This window comes from Battus philenor, unplaced genomic scaffold (assembly GCF_028537555.1).
Source record: "Battus philenor isolate CCGP_79_NKW_IND1 unplaced genomic scaffold, ilBatPhil1.0.hap1 SCAF_27, whole genome shotgun sequence".
Classification (NCBI taxonomy): domain Eukaryota; kingdom Metazoa; phylum Arthropoda; class Insecta; order Lepidoptera; family Papilionidae; genus Battus; species Battus philenor.
In genome coordinates, this window is record NW_027181690.1 from 4,854,376 (window position 1) to 4,876,514 (window position 22,139).

At 37.2% G+C, this 22,139-nt stretch overlaps 1 protein-coding gene across 1 annotated transcript in view; it reads right to left on the reverse strand.

Annotated features, from left to right (window-relative positions):
• The window catches only part of LOC137925372 (uncharacterized), an 89,543-nt gene extending 67,720 nt beyond the window's left edge, over positions 1–21,823 (reverse strand). The window contains exon 1 of the mRNA XM_068768804.1: positions 21,336–21,823. The gene's annotated coding sequence lies outside the window, so the exon portion shown is untranslated. The remainder of the gene's footprint in view (positions 1–21,335) is intronic.
• Positions 21,824–22,139: the final 316 nt, after the last annotated feature.

The following is a 22,139-nucleotide window of genomic DNA, read 5'->3' on the forward strand; positions in this document are numbered from 1 at the left end:
CTAGAACCTATCTTTTCTCCGCTTCTCCGCCTAACGGATGAGGGAAAACTTTAATTTGAAATACTAACTCTGTACACCATACAGAAGAATAGTAAAACATAAATATCAGTCGAAGTATTATTGCATTGTAGAGAAGCGCTATCGAAATAGATTGATCAATGGCTCTAATGAGCTTATATATAAGTATTATTTTAATTTAGTATTAAATTTGATTAATTCTGGCTACACAGGAAATAAGGTATGCAGTTATATGCAAGGTGCAATAAAGCTCAATAATGCAGGGTCGTTAAGTACCAACGTGGTGCGCAACACCTTGCAACAGCCCTCCGATTTGATTATTGTAATAATAGTTCCACTATTTAAGTTACACCTGTTCGTTTGACCCTTCTCTCGCTTACTCGTAGGTCGTAGGTTTGATCCGCTTTAGTACATATTTTGATTATGTCAACATCATCACTTCTTATAAAAGTCGGAGAGAGTACAAAATTTCATAATAAATTATATTATAATACTACCATGACAATATATGCCTTTTTTTTAAAGTGGCATAAGTCACTTTTTCAAAAAAAATCGAGTTAATGGCAACACCAAACACAATTGAACAGTATCTTTTCATTTTTAAAAATAATATCGCGACTTAATAAAACAAAGTAACTCATGCCACTTTCAAAATATACGGCTCATATAATAACAAACAAAAGCTTGTTATGATCGTCGAAAAACATTAGATGTAGACTACTTCCAACAGGTGTATTGGAAATCTACGGGGCAGGTGTATGTCCACCAGTGGACGGTGTACTGCTGAAATTATGAACAATGATGTAGGTCTGATAAACGTTTTTAATAATACTTTTTTTAAATAAGTATACATAGCTGGTTAATGTAAAATCCATTTCAAATGTGACAATATCGAAATGCTTATATATATCTAAATACAATCTCCCCAACTCAACCTTCCGTCGAGTGAAATTTGCGGCTATAAATATCAGCTCTCACCGTCCGATCAAATATTCACTTGAACTCTATAAATAAGAATACGAATCGAGTCACGATTCGACATTACGTTTGGTGCCCGTCGATATCCACTATTATCTAACAAATCGAAATGGCTAGCGGTGGCCCGTGCTATTGAGATTTTACTGACATCGTGCGTATAGCGCAGTACATTTGTAAATATAAATGGAATTCCAAGTTTTCTTCTATAAATTTAAAAACACTCATCTAAATCAATTATACGTGTGTTTACTTCAACTGATTCGTTAATTGAATATATTAAAAGTTTAATTTTCACCATAGAGTTCTTACAGCATTAGTTAAATGAAACAAACAAATATATAAATGGTCGAAGCATAACGTCATTTTGTTAAACAAGTAAAATAGTATGGATTAAACCTAACAAAAGTTTTCAATGTTATGCAATTAAAATATAAAAAAGCAAGTTAGATTATTAAATCACTACATAAATAAACTTAGCACAAAACTTAAGTACTTCTCGACCGATTCGGTTAGTTATTTTATCATATTATCGTTAAGTTACGCAGATGCTTATTATGGAGAGAAAAAATGTAATAATTGCAAGTAAATATAAATTAAAATACCCGTCTCAAACTCTCAAACACTCGACGTAAAAATCAGAGACGAGTAAGGATGTAATCGAACAAAAAACATTATTAGATATTACATTGAAGAGGTTTACATATTACACACAACAAGAGAACATTTTTTTTCGTAAGAAACCGTTGTTAATTAAAAAAAGTTAAAATTGTTCAGGTGAACTATAATGAACGTATAACTTTGAAAGACCTTAACACAAGTGAACAATACAAGTTAGTTAATATAAGCAAATATTTAATTTGATACGAAATCATTAGATAACACGTTATTATTCATTTGTGAACACATTCGACCGTTTTGTTAAACATATAAGACATATTATTGCGAAATGGTAATCATTATTTATGCCTTTTTGTCACTTAAGGACCTTAGTTCCAAAAATTGTCTACATAGACCCCAAGATCCACGGCTGACTTGACGGGAGACTAATTGGCAAAAATGTGGGTTCACAATTAGTAAGTGGGGTCCACGAAAATTTATTTTATTTCCATAGTGAACAAATAAAATATTGGCTTGAGCAGGTAATATTTTAAGAAGAAATAATTCGTGGTTGAAACTCAGCCGCAGCGCAAATTTCTATAGTTACATCTAATCTTCACTTATTTATCGATTATTGAAAATATGGTGGAAATGTTGCTGCAGGAGGTCCACCGGAACCAATGTAATTATGAAAATGGTCTATGAGAATAAAGATCTGGGAACCTCTACTTTAAAATATAAATGATATACTATCGATAGTTAAATAAAATTAGAAGCCCATCACTGATCGAAAATAATCAAAGATCAACGAACTGTGAACGCAATTCACGGGAAGCTGTTAAAGCGATGGATTCGAAAAGTTCGTAGCGCGCATCGCGGGATGACGCGGCGCTTGCGAAGTGCCAGAGCAGCGACTCGCTTAATCTCCGGGCGCCAAGTAAAAGCGACAGGTTACGCAAGCGACCGAGTACAGGATAGCACCCGAGTGGCGCGCTATCGATTTACCGTACGGCTAATTGCGGAAATATCGCACGCCTGCCGCGCCCGTTGGGATCGCACGATAAAGTTTCGCTTAGCGTTTCAAACCTCGCCCGCGATGTGACCCCATGTGACCCTATGTGACGACTCCACAGTACAGACTTTTGAACACTTACTCAGACACTGCTCCCGATTCGCATCCAAAAGACATAACCACGTGACCTTATGTGAAAACCTTAATATATCTCCGTTCAGCTTACCGGACCTTCTCAAGAAAAAATCTACAGCAGAATCTTTTGATGAGTTGGCCCAGCACATTGTCCTAAATCTCATTTAACGGTCTGTAGCGCTTGGGCAGCGACTTAAATAAAATAATGTAGCAACTAATATATAATTGTGTATTCCAAATTGTATTGTTAATATGTATAAATTTTAGCTGTATTTACCCGTAAGTGAAAATTGTGTAAAAAAAAAAATTGTAAAAAAAATAATAATAATATAAAACGCTGTCGTGCCTCGCAGCTGGGAGAAGAAAGATCCGTATCAAATAGCGGCAACCCTCTCCCAACTGTCTGCGTTTAGTTAAAGCGAAAGATAAATACTGTAAAAAAAAAAACACCAGCGATACAAATTAGAATTAATAAAAAAAAAAAAACCTCGCCCGCGGTCAGGACTCTATCGTCGGATTCATTATACGAGCAAACGCTATTAACGTAAATAGAATCTTTAATTCATAATTATACACAAACGATAACATGACTCGTATATAGGGTAATTGATGGTGACATTAGGGCGAATGAACAGCTCATGTGGTATACAGTATCTAATTCAACGGTATTAGAAATAATAAATTAAGTAATAATATAGTAAGAACATGTGTTTTCAAAATTGGGATCAATACAAATTGGCTCTTCAGGCTTAGTACTGTCGGAAGCTCTCAAAAGATAGCTCATTTATCAGTAAAAACTTTTATAAATTTTACGGCTATAACCAATCATTAGTATAGACCGAAACAGACAAAAATGCTTCTGCATTTTCCACATTCTTGTCTGTCTACTCTACGATATTGAAATAAATGAAACAATACCAAGTACTATTTAGAACAGACCGTTTGAAATAAATTTGTCAAAATATTTTTATAACGTACGAAAAAAATATTTATTATTTTAAGTACATTGTGCGTATTTTTATAGAAACTGTACGTAGGTATTTTACTATTTTAGTTTTTTTCTTCCCCAAAATCTCCATTATTTATTAAAACTAATACACTAACAGTTATTTAACAATGTCCGCTTTTTATTTATGATTACTTTGGACGTATTATCGCTAGCGCCCGGCTAACGGATATGTACTTTTTTCTCTAACGCTCTTTGCAAAACAAAACCTGTACATACGAACCCAGCTAAGCCTTTCAAATCGTGCACTAATGTATGTTTTTATACAGAGAATAAGTACAACACAAAAAAGAATACACTGTAAAAGAGAATATACCATATGGTGACCACAAAATTGGAAACACTCGCTAACCGCAAACTTCGCTCGTTTGTAACTCAAAGTGCAGCACAAGACGACGTGGCCGATGAACGGCAGACGAGATTAGCCCGCGATGAGTCACGTGTCCAAAGACGTCGTCTTCACTCGATGTTTTTGTTGTGTCTGAGCGGATGTGATTTCTGTTGCAACTGCCACGGCTTTATAATCGAAAATACAAACGATATACACTGTTATATTAGATATAAGAATATAAGAAGAAAATATAACTTATTCGAGATATATATCACAGTTAAATATGTATAACAAACTATACTTCATTTTTTTATTCAAGCGCACGTTGTGGTTGTCGTTCAAAATGCTATAAATTCTGAATTTTTAATTTTCTTGTCTTTGTGCATAATATTGTTAATTTTGGTGACTACCCCTAATAAATAAAAATAAAAATGATATAAATTAAGACACGCCTCTTTCCGCCTTCGTACCGTCAAAAGTTATAGACCTCTAGCAGTTCAATAGAGAATATTTATAAATAAATCATCCATTGATTTTAATAAGTATCAATTACAAATATAAATTTCTTGTTTGATACGTTGCGAGACTTAGTAATAATTAGATAATGTATTTATTTTTCCAAAAGCTGTGTAAACGTAAACATAACTAGACAAAAATCTCTTATCTTTTTTTAAATGTACTATAAGCATTTGACTTCTGTATCGCCTGATCTTAAGCGATGAGGAGGCTTGCCTAGAAGAACCTTGATTTGAACTCCCAGGTTAGTAGTTAGATGAAAACAATGACGTCGGTAAGTTGTTCCTTACCTTTGGTATAGGCACTATAAAACAAACAAGACGATTAATGTGGATTGGATGGATTTCAACCGTGTATAGGAGTCGTGAATCCGTGCCTCTAGTCACTATTTATTTATTATTTACTAATACTTTTTTGTACACCATAGACAATAAAAAGAGGAAAAAAAACAAAAACAATTCATACACGAGGCGGTTTTATCGCTCTAGGCGATCTCTGGCACATTTGGACAGTTTAGGGTGTACGTACATACAAATACAAATATATATTTATATAAACAGACATACAAATACATATATACATATATACATATATATATATATATATATATATATATATATATATATATACGTGGGAAATGTACTACATAAATACGAATAATTAAGAGATGCTACACATTGTCTTATTTTAAATGCGAAGGAAGTGCTCTTTTACCATTTTTTAGCTGTACGTCTAGTTGTGCAATGGAAGAAAGAACACGGAGAAATTAATTGACGTAACTCCGGCGCAGATTCTTCAAAATGCAGTTTTTTTTAAATAATGCATGTGTAACCTTAAATAACTTTTTTTATTATTTTAAAAATATTCACTTATTGCGTCACAAAATGCCGACTCCATTATCCTCCACTTTCACGTGTTCACAGACGTGATTGCTCACAACAGGCACGTTTGGTTATAATAGCGAAACGATGTAGTTAACTTTGCACTTTCTTGTAATACCATTGTGCGGCGTGGCATACGGGTCCCTCACGCCAATTGCTGTGCCCACCGCACCGTAAACTGTTTATGTAATCGAATTGTTACTATAGAAAGGAAGACCTATGTTATGTACTAGACAATGTAACGTATTTTTTCGTTTCAGCCCATAGGCGCTGGCAGGCGGGATGGCAATCGCAATTTGGTTTTACCATACGTAGTGGACGCTGCTGTCCATTCTGTGGAAACTTGTGAGCAGTGGCAATTCTATATAATAAATGCATAAAATGTGAATTACATAGGACTTTACCCCGGGTTTCGAATCCCCGACCGACGATCGCAAGTCTCAGTTCTCTACCGCTAGGCAACCACTGGTCATGTAGTAGTTGATAATGTTAATCTTTGATGCCATGTTTTCCGATGTAATTGCTATCATTATCCATGAAAAACTCCAAAATTACCAACGGGTGTCTCGAAGAAATCGTGTCTCGTGATAAGACCGCCCTTTGTACCTTATTTTTGCTGATTACATGCTATTTCCTAATCTATTGATGTATAATGAAGAATAAATAAATAAATAAGACACAGATTTAACAGAATTCAGTGCAAGCATCATAAGATAAAAAGAAACAAGAGAACGTATTGGTTTTTTGGAAACAACACTTTCATGTAAACGCATCTTTATAAATATCGGATAAAAAGAGTTCACATCCGGCGAATAAAATGCATTTCTATTTATCATTAATATTTCGTAACGGCTTTTGCAAATCGTTATGAAATGTTAGTCTATGAGAAATCAAAATAATATATGCATTAGGTTAAATTAATCAGGAATTAGATCTGGCATAATATTGTACAAAGAAAAGAAGACTAATTAAATAAGCCTTATTTATATATATAATGGTAATATGCAGAGCAAAAATACTTTAAATAATTTCGTTAAAGGATATATGTTTCAACGTTTAATAGTTGAAATAATAATTTTCTTCACGTTCGACATTGTTATAATGTAATTATGTCAAATTAGCTTTTGTACATCCATATAAATCACTGAATGCCACAGTTGGGCCCTACGAAGTTTTATGGAAGACAAAGGCGATTTAACATTCATAACGCCTAAACAGTCATTGTACAAACCATTGTTCGAGAGCTTATGCGTCTCATAAAATGTAAAACAAGACAAAATTTAGATGCAACTATTTTTTCAACGTAACATAACTTTGTTGACCCTTAAACAGTTCTTATATAGCTTTTGTTAACAAAGAAATTGAATAACCGAATATTTATATATATATATATATATATATATAATTTTTAGCCAGTATATCTCAAATAGGGATTAATGATGGCCCAAATTAAAGAGTGAATTACTAAAAATAAATAACATTCCTGTCCCATTCATATCCTAGCCAGTCAAATTAAACAGAAACAAAACAACGAGACGAAACCAACTTAATCTAGAATTAAAAATATGTGACGTAACACTGCTTCCGTCTGGTAGAGTGCGTGCCGTAACATTAACAAAAAACAAAACACCATTTATATTCACTTCATCATCATCATCACTTCAGCCATTGATTGCTGGACATAGGCCTCTTCAATAGATTTATAATAAGACCACTTTGAAACGACCTGCATCGAGCGTCTTCTGACGTCCTTAACATGGTCGTTTATCCATCTGGAGGCAGGACATCCTACGCTGTTCTTGACGGTCCGTAGCTTTCACTGCGGAACCTAAAGGCTAGAGTGACAATCGGTTCTGCGCTCTATTTCGCCTGGTTTACCCACTGTCGTTACAATTAGCCAGTCTGCTTATCTATATCGGTTACTTTTGTTCATTTTTTGTCCACGAATCACCTAATTGCTGTCTTAATTAGGCTTAGATCGTATAAATTCCTATTTAGACAACACGGGGAACTATCTGGGTCAGCTATTATACGGGCCGTTTTCATATACACGCTGAAATAAGTCTAACAAAGATCAATGTTCTCTTTTTACGTATCGTAAAAGTCCAATTCAGCATTCGCTTTCACATTTATCACGCAGAGAAACTTATTGTAAGCGTAATCCATGAAAGTCAGTTTCGGGTCGTACAGATAACTTTTATGATATTTCAAAAGAGAATGGTACAGGATATAAAATTCGAATGGGTGATAACATGTAAGCAAATGGTATACCATATATTGGCAAACCACTTGAAGTTTAAGTTAGGTTCGGAAATTTAACAGCCTGAGGTTAATTATCATAGTCGGAAAAAAACTAGGCCTAGCTAAATCTTAATCTTCAATCCGTCTAGACCCATCAATCTAAACCAAGCATACCGAATAGAATAGAAAGACCGATGTCTCTATTTTTTTATTTATTTAAAGAAGCACAAAAATCAGATGCGTTAAAATGGTATAATAAAACATTACAACAGTTTAAAATCATGATGCACCTGTTTATTTACAGCATTTATAGTATTTATATATTATTATAGCATTATATTATCGAATAAAAAAAATAAAAAGTGGCGTAGTTAGAGATGGAATTGATCGGAATGTGTCTTTCGATCATAGGTCATGGGCTCAATTCCCGGGATGCAATCTTATATAATTCTCACTGAGCATTAATTAAAGTAATAAAATGACGCTGGGTTTTATATTGCAGCTCTTCAAAGAGCCTAATTTGTCACTTGATTAAAAAAAATATATACATTGTTACCTTGGATAAACTTAAAATATAAACAATTTTATTTAAATATATGTGTATCGAATTCCAATAACATTGACAAACATAATATAACACACAACATAATTAAAAATATCCGCATGGTCATAATGTCAGCCGCAAGACGCCCATTGCAGGGCATGTTCCTGCCCCAATGATCGCCACGATGACCAATGACTATTTCGTCGGCTCATCTAGTGGGAGGCCTACTCGATCCCGCATAGTATGACATATAAACAAGGTAATCAAAATTGTACAAAACACGAGGAATTAAAGAAACATTTTCTGTACTTGCTTGTGTATGATTTATATTCATAACGGATAGATACCAAGTGAGTAGCGAATTTTATAGAGTATGGCTAAAGGTAGGTAGTGTAGACGTACAGTATATAGGACATTGATACAGTATAATGTACATTCGCGCACACAAACTTACGACTTAATAAATTTCGAAAACTTATAAGAAAACATCAAATGTTCTTCTTCATTAAAACATTATTTAACAACTTTATCTTGACTTGTCATGCCGTACTTAACTGCTCATAAAAGAGTTACTAATTATGATCTTGTGTCCAAGGACGATATAAAAAAGATTGAAATTTTTTAGTATAAAATTGTTCAGATATAAAAGGCGCATTAGCTTTTGGGTTTATGTAACGTACTATCTCATATTTCACCTTTACGAACTCACAAAATACGATGGGACCATCTATCCTATTATATATTGTCGTTGATCATTGATCGAAACCGCTGTACCGCGCCTGAGATACTCTCGCGGCGAGACGTGGGAGAGTCTTGGCCACTCCGTTTCAGTGCTCGTACTTTGTTCCGCCCCTACATTGCCGCGCTTTCTTCAGTTTCGGTAGGACTATCTCAGTGAGAAACCTTAATCGCTGACTAAAATTGATTATATTCAATAATTATTAAGAGTACTTACGCACTTGTGTATACGACTGTACCGATCTGTGGTTATTGCAGAATTTAGTAGGTTATGGGAAATGAGCGCTCTCGTCGCACAATGTGCATTCAACTAGCACGTATTGTAGAAAATATGCATTGGTTTTTTTAAAAACTTGGAAATGCTTTGTTTCGCTTTATCGTGTCTTACATAAATCTCTATAATTCCCGACATATTTAACTACAGAAACTGTTATAATCGATATAATTGAAGCTCTCTCTATAGAGGTATCTATGCTATAAAAGAGGATCAAGTAAAAAAAAAAACTAAACAAAAACTTTATAAACCATTTTTATTATTACTCTCTGGTTTGAGAGGCCCTTGCCTTATAATAAGATTAATAGAACAAATTATTATTGTTGACATATGGGGATGATAAAGCTTCTTAGTGACTGAAAACAAAAAGGTTTAAAAAATTGAAACAGTTTACATATTTTATTTTTATCATATATTTCATTAGAATACATTACTAATTGTTCATCAAGATTCATTGAGAATATATTTAAATAAAAGTACGATGAGAAGGGCTGAGATTGAGCACAACAGCCTGCGCCTTTGTGTCTCGATGCTATTCATCTACACAAGTTTTCCGCGCTTCCCATCTCGGCTCCGACTAATGCCCGCTACGTTTCCTTGAATGCCTGTCTGTAGTCGGCGCACGCACGTAATTTTTGCTTATTCAAATACTTTATAGAAATTCTGAATGAAAGACTTGCTTATCTTCAAGCCATGATTTAACTAGTGTACATGTAAAATCTATTATTCTATTATTTCCACTGTAATGTAATGTATAGTTACGGCACAAGCCCCTTCTCGCATGATCCACCACGCCTTGGCACAGTTTGATTTGGAGGATATATTATATATCTATTAGATTCTTGGTCTCTTCTCTGTAAGAAATGATTGTGTTATATAATTCATACGAAATGTACCTTCCCCTGTCCGTCTAACCCGTGATATGAACCCAAAGTAGCGTTCGTTTCTCAACCACTAAACTACCACTATTCGCTATTATAACTTGGTTCTGCGTTTTTTATATTGAGGTAGTGAGTTTAATTGGTGGTCGCTAGAAAGCGACAGATAGAATATCATAGAATATCAATATCAAATGACAGATAGAAATCTGTGACTAAAAAGTCTTGAAAACCTCAAATATTCGGACGGAAATTACTGTACTTATCTAGGTTTGACAACATCTAATGATTATAAGTGTTACACCACACATATTTGTCACATTGCCTTGATTGTGTACGGCTATCAGCAGATAACCGCTTGGAGCTCCAAGCACCGGGTCCGGACTATTTCGAGGTCCGACTATTCAGAGGTCGACTTTTACGATGATCGAATCAAGCGATGACCCTCGCGGATCACCTATGAACCTGTGTGCGCGAAACACCCCGAAAAAATATAGATGGCGGAAGACTAACTATAAAGTCCATTTAACCCACCGTGAACAAGATACAATCTATGGTACCCGGTAATACTAATCTTTCACCCAGTAAAATGACTCTTGCTTCTAGTTTATATGTTTGTTTTTATTTTTTATCTATAAAAAAGTACTGAAAACTTAAAGCTTATAGACATTGTCTTGAGTGACTTGCACAAAATGTCATAAAAACACTTTTGTGTAATATGATCACATAAAAATATTCTTATTGCGTTAGATAGTGCCTGAGAAAGCTGTAACAAAATATCTTTAAATTAGAAATAATGTTATATCAAATCTAAATAATACTACTTTATTCGACGAGTATTTAAAGCTGTTTTTAAATATTAGCTCATTGATCTATCTAAGAAGTATAGATTGATGATTTTTAAATTGTTGCCAGATTCAAGATTTGTTATTAATTCTAATTAAAATTACTTGAGAGTTTTACTTAAATTGTATTATTTTTTCTTTGTTTTTACTAAGCGCAGACAATTGGGAGAGGTTGCAACTACTGACACGAATGTTTCTTCTCCCAGCAGCGAGTCACGCGACAGCCTCTTATGGTACACTATTTTTCTTATGGTTACACTAAGTACAGTTATGTTCTAACACATACACATGTTAAAATAATATTTATACTTTATGATTATTTCTATAATACTAGAAAAAAATTACGATAAAATACTATTTGAAACGGTTACTGTAAATTGTTTTTTTTTATACTCCACGGTGTTAACCTAAGAACAGTCAATTTGTTAACCAAAACTGTAATTAAATAACGCTGACAGTTATTAAAGAAAAGTAAATATTGTAACATGTACTTAATCAAGAATATGGCTGTCAACTCAGCATTGTTGTTAAAACTATACGCTATGACAACACTTAGTTAAGTCGCAGCACAGCTGTGATATGTCTTTTACAAATTTACAAACATCTGTTATCGACGACATTATTTAAACAGTGCCATCGCTCGAGGGTCTTAATAAACCCGAGCGTCTCGAGTGGCAAACATTGGTAATGTAAATAAGATAAAAATACCGCGAAGAGTTCATTTCAGAACGTTCAATGTGATTTACGGGACGGACGTGTGACGGACTGGGGCTTGGGAGATAGGGGTGGTGTCCGTCTACCTGGAGCCTAATACGCCCGTCGGACCATACCTGGACCGGATCGGCTCGGCCGTGGAGGGCTTGGGGACAGCCAACGTGGTACTGGGTGGCGACGTCAATGCGCATAACACCTGGTGGGGTAGCCGGTCCACGGACCGAAGGGGGGAGGAGGTCGCAGCCGCCCTCGACCAACTGGGAGTGCACGTGTTGAACCAGGGGTCTGAGCCGACGTTTGATACGTATCGGGGCGGTAAGCATTACTCCAGTCGCGTCGACATTACTGCTTGCTCGACCACCCTGCTCGACCGAGCGGTGGGCTGGAGCCTCGTGGACGACATATCCTCGTCGGACCACAGGGCAATTGTGTTCAATCTGAAGTTTGAGAGGTCCCAAGGCACGGACGTCAAGCGGACCACACGGCAGTACACTACCCGTAGGGCAGACTGGGGCGAGTTCCATCGAACTGTCGCTCGGCTGCTATCGGATCGCTGTCTGACGCCTACCGAGGTGAATCAGATCACCGAAAAGGGGGCGTTGGACAGCACGGTCGGTCGGTATGTGGAAACCGTGAGGGACGCTTGCGAGTTGGTCCTGCCGAAGGTCTCCAAGCGGAAGAGGACGGAATTGCCCTGGTGGTCCGAACAGCTCTCTCTCCTCAAGGCAGATGTCTTGAGGAAGAAGAGAAGGATCAGGGCCGCGAGGCCGGCTCGTAAGGAGCTGGTCTGGCGCGAGTACTGCGACGCGAAGGAGGCATACCGCCTTGAGGCGAGGCGCGCTCAGACCCATAGCTGGAAGCGTTTCTGTGAGAGACAGGATCGCGAGACCATGTGGGGCGGGATCCACCGTGTGATGCGTCGCACGGAGGTGAGGCGAGAGGACGTCCCCCTCGTCCAGTCAGGTAAAGTGCTGGACGCAGCGGGATCAGCCAGGTTGCTGGCGGAGGTTTTCTTCCCGGAGGACGACCCCGGGAAGGACAATGCGGACCACAGAACTGTAAGAGCTAAAGCCGATGAAGTCAATTCGGGGGACCATGATGGAACATGCGACCCCCCGTTTACGATGGAGGAGCTCCGATGGTCCGTATCGACCTTCAACGCCAAGAAGGCACCTGGCTCTGACGGACTCACCGCGGACATCTGCCGTGCGGCCGTCGCCGTGGACCCCGTTCTGTACCTCGCGCTCTCCAACCGGTGTCTCGCGCTTTCCCACTTCCCCACGAGATGGAAGGAGGCAGTGGTCGTAGCGTTGCGGAAGCCGGACAAGGAGGACTACACGCACCCGAAATCCTACAGGCCCATCGGACTCTTGCCGATTCTCGGCAAGGTCCTTGAGAAAATGATGGTCCGTAGGATCCGGTGGTACACTGCACCGTATATCAGTAGCCACCAATACGGCTTCATGCCGCAGAGGTGTACCGAAGACTCCCTGTATGACCTGATCCAGCATCTGCGAACCCGGCTGAAGGAGAAGGAGATCGCAGTGCTGGTATCATTGGACATAGAGGGAGCCTTCGATAACGCCTGGTGGCCTGCTATACGGTGCAGACTGGCAGAGACTCGCTGCCCCGCGAATCTGCGGCGTCTTGTTGACAGCTATTTTAGCGATCGCAAGGTGTCCGTACGGTACGCGGGGGCAGAGTGGGCCAGAGAGACCACCAAGGGGTGCGTGCAGGGATCCGTAGGCGGCCCAACCTTCTGGACCCTCCTCATCAACCCTCTCCTGGAGGAGGTGGCAAAGACCGGGACACACTGCCAGGCGTTCGCAGATGACGTCGTGCTGGTCTTCTCGGGGCAGAAGGCCCAGGACATCTCGAGTCGGGCCAACGCCGTTCTCGCCCATGTTCATGAGTGGGGGGTCAGGAATAAGCTGAGGTTCGCACCACACAAAACCAAGGTGATGGTGCTAACCAACAAGCTAAAGTTCGACTACCCATTACTGAGCATGGGAGGTGAGCCGCTTGGACGGACTGGGGAGGTCCGGATACTAGGCCTCACAGTTGACGATAGGCTCACGTTCAACAGTCACGTGAAGAACGTGAGCAAGAAGGCACAGGGCCTCTATCGTCAGCTGTGCAGGGCTGCGAAGGTATCTTGGGGTCTGAACTCGGAGGTGATCAGAACGATGTATCTGGCGGTGCTGGAGCCGACGATTTGTATGCAGCGAGTGCATGGGCGCCGGCGGCTAGGAAGCTGCTGGTCCGCAGGCAGTTGGGCGCGGTCCAGCGGGGCTTCGCGCAGAAGATCGCGAGGACCCACAGGACCGCGTCCCTGCACTCGGCCCTTATACTTGCCGGGTTGCTTCCCCTGGACCTTCGGGTCCAAGAAGCAGCCCGCTTATTTGAAATAAGAAAGGGTCATTCCCGGCAGGTGGTAAAGGACCGAGACCTGGAGGTACCGGTCAGCTACCTGAGACTACCACACCCGTCTGGTCAAGTTGGTGTGGAGTTCTCCTGTCTGGGGGAAAGTGCGGAGGAAGTCCGACTTGCCACCGCGGCTGCCGATCTGGTAATTTATACCGACGGCAGCCGCATAGAGGATAAGGTGGGTGCGGCGTTCTGCGTCAAGCGGGGCGCCGTAGAGTCATACACAAAGAAACTCAAGTTGGGCAACTTCTGCACCGTATACCAGGCAGAGCTGCTGGCTCTAGCTGAGGCAACAGGGTACGCGGCCGGCGAGTCGGCGCAAGTCTGTGCCGTACTGAGCGACTCGCGGTCCGCTCTCGAAACTGTCGCAAGATCGGACACCCTCCATCCCTTAGCGTTAAGAGTGAAGGAGAATGTAATGAAAGCGAGAGAGAAAGGGAAGGATGTAAGGTTGTTCTGGGTGAAAGCGCACGCGGGGATGGAGGGGAACGAGAGGGCGGACCAGCTGGCCAAGGAAGCGGCCCTGAAGAGTAAAAGACGACCAGAGTACGAGAGATGCCCTGTTTCATTCGTCAAGCGGCAACTGAGACTGGAGTCGCTCGACGAATGGAACAGGAGGTATGTGGAAGGAACGACGGCTTCGGTAACGAGGATGTTTTTCCCGGACGCCGTCTCAGCCTACCGCGTGCTCCGCAGCATCGAGGTGGACGCGGTCTCGGCCCAGCTCTTCACGGGGCACGGGGGGTTCTCTGAGTACCTTCATAGGTTCAAGCTCAAGGAGGACCCCTCGTGCTTCTGTGAACCGGGCGTGGACCAGACCGTGATCCACCTTGTGGCCCGGTGTCCCGCATTCGGGGGACTCCGGTTCGGCTTCGAGTGCCGGTCTGGGGTTCAAATCAGGGAGGAGTCAATAGCCTCCCTGATAGGCGGAGAATACCAGCAAGATTTCATAACCCTCTGCAAAGAAATAGTTAAAAGAACAATAGAAATAAATAAAAGACAAACATAAGTAAGTAACAAAGCGACAATAAAATGGGAAAAAATTAAGAAATAAGACTGTGATAAATAAAAAATAATTATAAAATAAGAAATCCAAATGTAAATAAAAAGATAAAAATGTAATTATTAATAAGAAAAGAGGGAAGAATGAAAGCTGAATAGGGCGAATGAGAAAGAAAGATGAATTGTGGAATGAAAGATAGAAAATAGAATGAAAGAAATGACATTATAAGGAAAGAAAGAAGAGAAAGAAAATAATAAGAAATGTGAAAAATTATATTGATACAAAAGACCCTGTCCCAAACTAGATAGGGGTACGAATTAAAAAAAAAAAAAAAAAAAAAAAAAAAAAAAAAAAAAAAAAAATGTGATTTACGAGAGCGGGGAGCTACGTAAATAAACAAACCTCGGCAGCGCTCGAACGTCTGCGGCACGAAATTCCAAAGCTTTCGAATCTACTTTTTAATTCATACAGTGATGACATTTACAAATGTATTTTAAGAAAAATCATATCACATTTTTGAGCGTAAATATAATTTATTAAAATCTTAATTCAAGTAGTCATTTACACGCACTTTTATCTGAATGGTGATCTGCTAAGAGCCGACCAGAAACATAAATAAGTAAAAGTACTAAATATAAGAAATTTTTTTCAGTCGCGCATTCTCCAATGATATATTCGATGCACAGTAAAAGAACTTTTGGTAGCCTTTATTAATCGTAAATGACAGATTTTTGTATCGTAATGAAATAACAAACACAACTAGGTCGTAAACAGACGGACGCGTGTTTGCGTAACGCAACTAAAATGATTATAATTACGTTCATAAAGATAACGGAAGTTGCAATTTATAATTGTTTTTTTTTTCATGCTAGAACAAATAAAAAGGTCGGTGGCTGAAAATAATTTTAACGCCAACGTTTCATTACTGCAATGAAGACTTCAGAGAGAGTTATGATCTGACTTTTATCGCTCCAATTTTTCACAAAAATCGTTGTAATTAACCATTTACAGTGCATGAAAGGTCGTTTGGGAATTTTCCAGTAGGCATCTATCAGCTTACATTATGATGATTATGATTTCTTTTTGGTTAAATCCTTAGGTTTTACTTAGTAAGTATTACAACCTTGGGACTGAAAGGTTCTCGAATGTCAATCATGAGCCTTCAATTAAGTGGACCGACAACATTGTCAAGTTTGAAGGAACTCGCGTGATACGGGCAGCGCAAGACAACTCTTCGTGACAATCTTTGACGATTCCAGTGTCTGGTTTAGCAGAGAAAATACAGGAGAACATCACTTCACTAGTATAAGAGGAGTGTCGCAAGGCCTCTTTGGAGTTGTGCAAAAAGGTAATAGGAAAAACAATAAAAAGTAAAAAATAGTAAGAATAATGAAAACAATAAATAATGATAATGTAGATGTAATATTAGAAATATAAATTGTGATATATACAGTAAAAATGTAAATAAGGAATAAGAATAAATAAACTATTAAACCAATGTAACCAAAAAGACCTGTCCACCAATGATAGGGGATGAACTAGAGGCCCAAAAAAGGGAGCCATCAAAAAAATCTACGAGGACCAATACTGGCCGTATTGGTCGTTTGGGCTTACATGATGATAATGAAGTACTATACTTTACTTCCCGGATTTTAATATACAACCTATACCAACATCATCCATCATTATAGCAGTAGGACATCCACTATTATACATAGGCTTCCACGATATATTTATAATAGGATCGGTCGTAAACGGCCTGCATCTGGTCTTGCGGTTTAACGTTCGCGGTGTCCACTTCTAAAATTTAAGACCCCAGCGATCATCTGTTCTGTGCGCTGCGTGACTAGACTACAGCCTTTACAACTTGCCAATCCGCTGCGCTGCGTCGGTAACATCTTACCTTAATTCTTATTTTTTAGCAATCCTCTTTTGCTATAAACTAAACGGTGCGAGAAAAGTTAAAAAGTAACTTATCTTATTATATTTAATTACTAAATAAACGACATTGCGTGGATAAATTGTATTTTTTGGTAGATGTCGATGAAACATAGTGCATTAAACCATATCATGAAAATGACTGAATAGTTTATTATTTTAAGAAACCCAGAAACTGACAATGAAATAAACTGACTGATTTCGACGTTTTGAACATATTAATCAAAATTGAACTTATTCGTGCTTCATTTAAAAAACTAGTCACGTGTAAACGTATCTTTAAATTTCTTTACAATTGTTCTTACGTTCCTTTCATCATCACCATGTGTTTATTTCACTTGCTTAAAATCGTGATGAAAAGATCGTTTCTTCGTCCTAAATCATGACATAATGTTCCAGTTTGAAAAGCATCTTACATAGCGTAAATAGGTTAATTCATACCGTCTAATAGATGCAGTAAAAGAGGTAAAACACGGTGCTGTGAACAAATATTTTGAAACTATGTTTAGATCCACATAGTAATAGCTAAGGTCATTGAAAAAAACATATGTCCGTCGGCATAATACAAAACAATTCAAGTGATTTAAAATCTGAGTTGTATGGTCTTCTATATTGACCAGAAATGGTAAAGGTACCATTAATAAAAAAATAGAATCTTTTAGCTACGTTCTTAATTATACTTATAGACGCAAATCATATCCCCAGACAATCCCGAAAAAAACGCATTAGCAAAAAATGCCTAAGATAAAATTTTTCTTTCCGGGTAAACCCCCAAACAAAGGGTTTTCCGCAAATATGAATGAAGCTACCCATGAGAATGGTTCGCGAAAATAAGGGGATTACTAAAGTGGCAGTTATATATTCTCAGCGTGGTCCGGAACGAAGGATGTTGACTGGGGCTTCCAAGTAGGCCAAGGTCGCCCGGGCTGAAATAACGGGCATACCCCACGAATTGCGTCACTGGCTACCTTATTGTTTAGGTGCTGTATTTCATGTGTTCAGTTTTGCGGTAATCTTTTTTCATAACCTTTACGACTGAAATTAATGCTATCGACACTGATTACGTGAAACGGTTGATTAAAAAAAATATTGCCTTTAAATTACTTAAATTTATAACTAACGATTTTCATTTATTACGAATATTGCCATTTTCCTTATGGATTATCACCATCGTCATCATTGCAGTCGTAGTACGTTATTTGCTATAGGTAGACCTCCTCCATACGTTTTCAACAGAACCGGTTAGAATCTGCTTGCACGATAAAGTTGTTTCGAAATGAATTTTTCTATATTTATGGGATTTTTTTTTGGTTTTATACAATCATCAAAAAAATACAAACCTCACTGAGTTTCTTGTTACTTATCAGTAGGTTGCGCGTTATTGACTAAACTTAATTTTAGCTAACAACTAGTTACTTTGAGTTTGTCTGCAAACGAGCAATTCTTCGAAGTACGATGAGGCTCCAACTATAACCATCATCATTACTCTTTGGGTGACCGAGAGCGTTCTTATAAGACCCACTAACGACGTATTTATCAAAAATCACATAGTTTTCGAAGTAGTCTTTAAGAATAAAAAAATATTACAAACTTTCGGGATTTTTACCTTAGTCTGTTTTATTATACATGAAAGCATTGTACGTGAAATTCAGGTCAAGGCTCCACATGTAAGTCGTAGCAATATTGTTTCGTGTGAAAATGTATTTAGATGAAATACCTCGAATTGAATAAAATAAATAATTACCTAATCTTTGATACTATTATGTGTATGTTTTCATGTTATTATTTGTTTTTGCAATAAAAATATAAACGTATAAATTGGCGAAACGGGAAGAAGAATAGTCTTGAATCAGTACATACTTTCCATACGAAAAGGTCAGATTCAATATCCACCAGCACTGCATTCGACAGGTTGATAAATTATCGCGTATTAGTCTATATATATAAATACATGCTATGTTATCATCATCACCCTAGCCGTAGGACGTCCACAGCTGGACAAAGGCCTCTCTTTGGATTTCAATTAGGACCTGATGGAAGCGGCCTACATCCGGCATTTTGCGGTATTAAAAAATTGAAACTTTGTAGATATAGATCCTACGCTGCACTTTCAAAAGTCTCCCCTCCCGAATCTTGAGGCTCTGACGATCATCTGTTTTGCGCGCTATATAGCCTGTCCTTCAACTGGTCAGTGCCTTGGGCTATATGGTTTACTTAAGGCCGTAAAAGTTTATTTATTCATTTGTATCTGTATGTCCATGCACACAATTGCCTTTAAATAAGACATTAAGATTGCACACATGCAAATTATTGCAGCGATTTTCTTGTAATTTAGTAATTTGAAGATGCATAGAAGTTATATGGACTCGTTATTAATTAGTTACGTTTTGCATCATCACCGTAAGACAAGCCTATTTCAAAGATCGTCACAATGACCAGTCTTGCGCTGCTAGCGTCCGGCGACTACCCGCGACCTTGACTATTTCGTTAGTCCACCTAGTGGGGCCCAACCACGCCGCTACTACCGGATCATGGTCGCCGTTCGACAACCTTACTGGCCTTCATTGATATTTCAGACGAGCAATTCTTCCAGCTACATCTGAGACTTTGATTCTTCTATAGATCTTTCCTCATTTCAGATTCATTGATTTCAAATGTTAAATAATAAAGTATTTATTTTATATGTCTTCTCAAAACATTAGTTAGGTAAATCATTCAGGAACATGATGGTATTGCATAGTATATCTCACAGTCTCCCACCATCAGCTATTCCACTCATGTACATAGAATTAGGTGCAAACCTCAAGATGTTGAACTATTTATTCTACCCTTTAAAAATAAGTCTTACCATATCATAGTCTTCTTTTCAACTACTACAATTTCAAATTAAGCTAAAAATTTTATAACCATGTGTTACTTGCTAATTTATATTATGACATATAAATCAGCAAGTAACACATGTATTTGTTGTATATTTCTCTTTCTTATAAATATGGTCATATTTAAAAAAAAAACTTCATTGATACTATATCATATGTTGATTTATAAAGATTTCATTTTTTAAAAAAAATCATGATGTAAGTATATGTTAGTTTTATTAGATGAGTGCTAAACAGAAGCATTTCCATAAAGCATCATGAAGTATAACATTAGTTGTTAAAAATGATAAATAGAACTTCTTAATAAAACATTCTGTTTATATGTACGTGTATATTCATCTTATTTATAAAGGCAGAGAAGACATGCAACATTATGATTCATTAAAATTAAAATATATGATTATATAACTTAAATAATTACAATACCTGATATAATAATTTCTACTGCTGCTACATTTTTATTCAGTCAATCAATATTATTTCAAACTATGTATATTTATCATCTCATTACACTGAATATGACTGAACAATAAAAGCTCTTATCATAACACATTACAATACTTTTAGAGGCCATAACGAATAGCTCTTCATATAACACCATGACATTTTCATGATACTAAGTACGATCAATACAGACTGGATTTCTGGAAAGCTCTATTTCTCTAAGTTAACAGTCCTTTTGTGGAACGTTATCAATAATCTAAATTTGTATATATTTCAATGAAATGATTTATATAAATGGTTATTTTTTATTATTAATATTAGAAATTATGATTTTTTTATTACTAATATGTTGATACATTTTGTTACCAATATGCAAAGAGTAACCCATAATTATTTTTCTGTACCAAAATTTTCTTGAATATATAACAATTTTTACACTTTTGGTAATATAATCTTAAATTTTAAGAAAAGCGTATTAAGAGTTCTTTAAAAATATTAAATTGAAATGAAGCTATTACAAAATACACACTTTTATTTTAAATTTTAAATTGTTTTAATTTTTAATAAATAAATGGAAATCACTTGTCTTATATTTTTATCAGATGACACAGATAGATATGCGATTTGATTTGATTACCTTTAAAATATTTACAGCAATGTCTTTACGAATTTTGATAACAGCTATCACTGATGCAGTTTGCTAATGATGGTTTAAATTGTATGTAAAAGCTTAAGCTAAGCAAGAACATTACAAACAATTATTGTAGTGTTACTAGAATATATGTCAATAAATTTACGGTAAGAGATTGAAAATACATTTATATACCGTTAAAACTAGTATGGTGATTACCTTACACAAAATATAAAGTATAAATTATATCAAGTAAACAAGTTAATTAACTTGCTAACTAAAGCATTGCTATATTAATCACTTACCATACAAGGAGAGCAGTCACTTTGAACCTTTTGCACTCGACTGCAGCATCACAGACCCACCGCGCATACACAATCACTCGCGAAATAAACTATACTACACAAACAAATATACATAAATATAGCACAAAAAACCCAACGGTCCTCACAGAACCTGTTCCCAACGCACCAACAGTTACGCTGCTACCACTTGTTGCAAAATTAACAACAAAATGAAACTCCGCGTAAGAAATCCGAAATAGGATAGGTCGTTTTAAATCGATTTTTAATTCATATCATTATAACAATTAAAAATAGTTAAATTTATCGTTGTCTTTACTTAAAACACTTTTTCAATGTAAAAAAGCTTAAGTTATTTTCATCGGTTTGGTATAAATTTTAGTTATTAAAATTAAAATTGAAATTAAACCTGTCAGTGTATTTCTTAACAAAAGTCAACGACACGCATGCGCATCAAAACAAAATACGAGCGCCACTGGCGCATCTGACTGGCTGTGTGAACTGTGTGACATTTGTACCTTTCCGCGCGAGTAGCACCGGGTATCGCCTGTGTGACCATATAGTAGTTTAAATTACTGCTAAAATTACCTTAAATAAAAAGTTAACTTTTTACATTCATATCGATGACGGCAAAATAGTTACAAAGAACTACATTATATTGCAAACAAACAAAAATGAGCTCTTATCAACTCTATCTCTAAATCTGTATGATATTTATTTAAAATTTTTAAATAATTTTAAATAATCTGATTTGTCTATATTTTCTATAGAAGTAAGTCAATTACTTTCAGAGTATGCAAATACCCT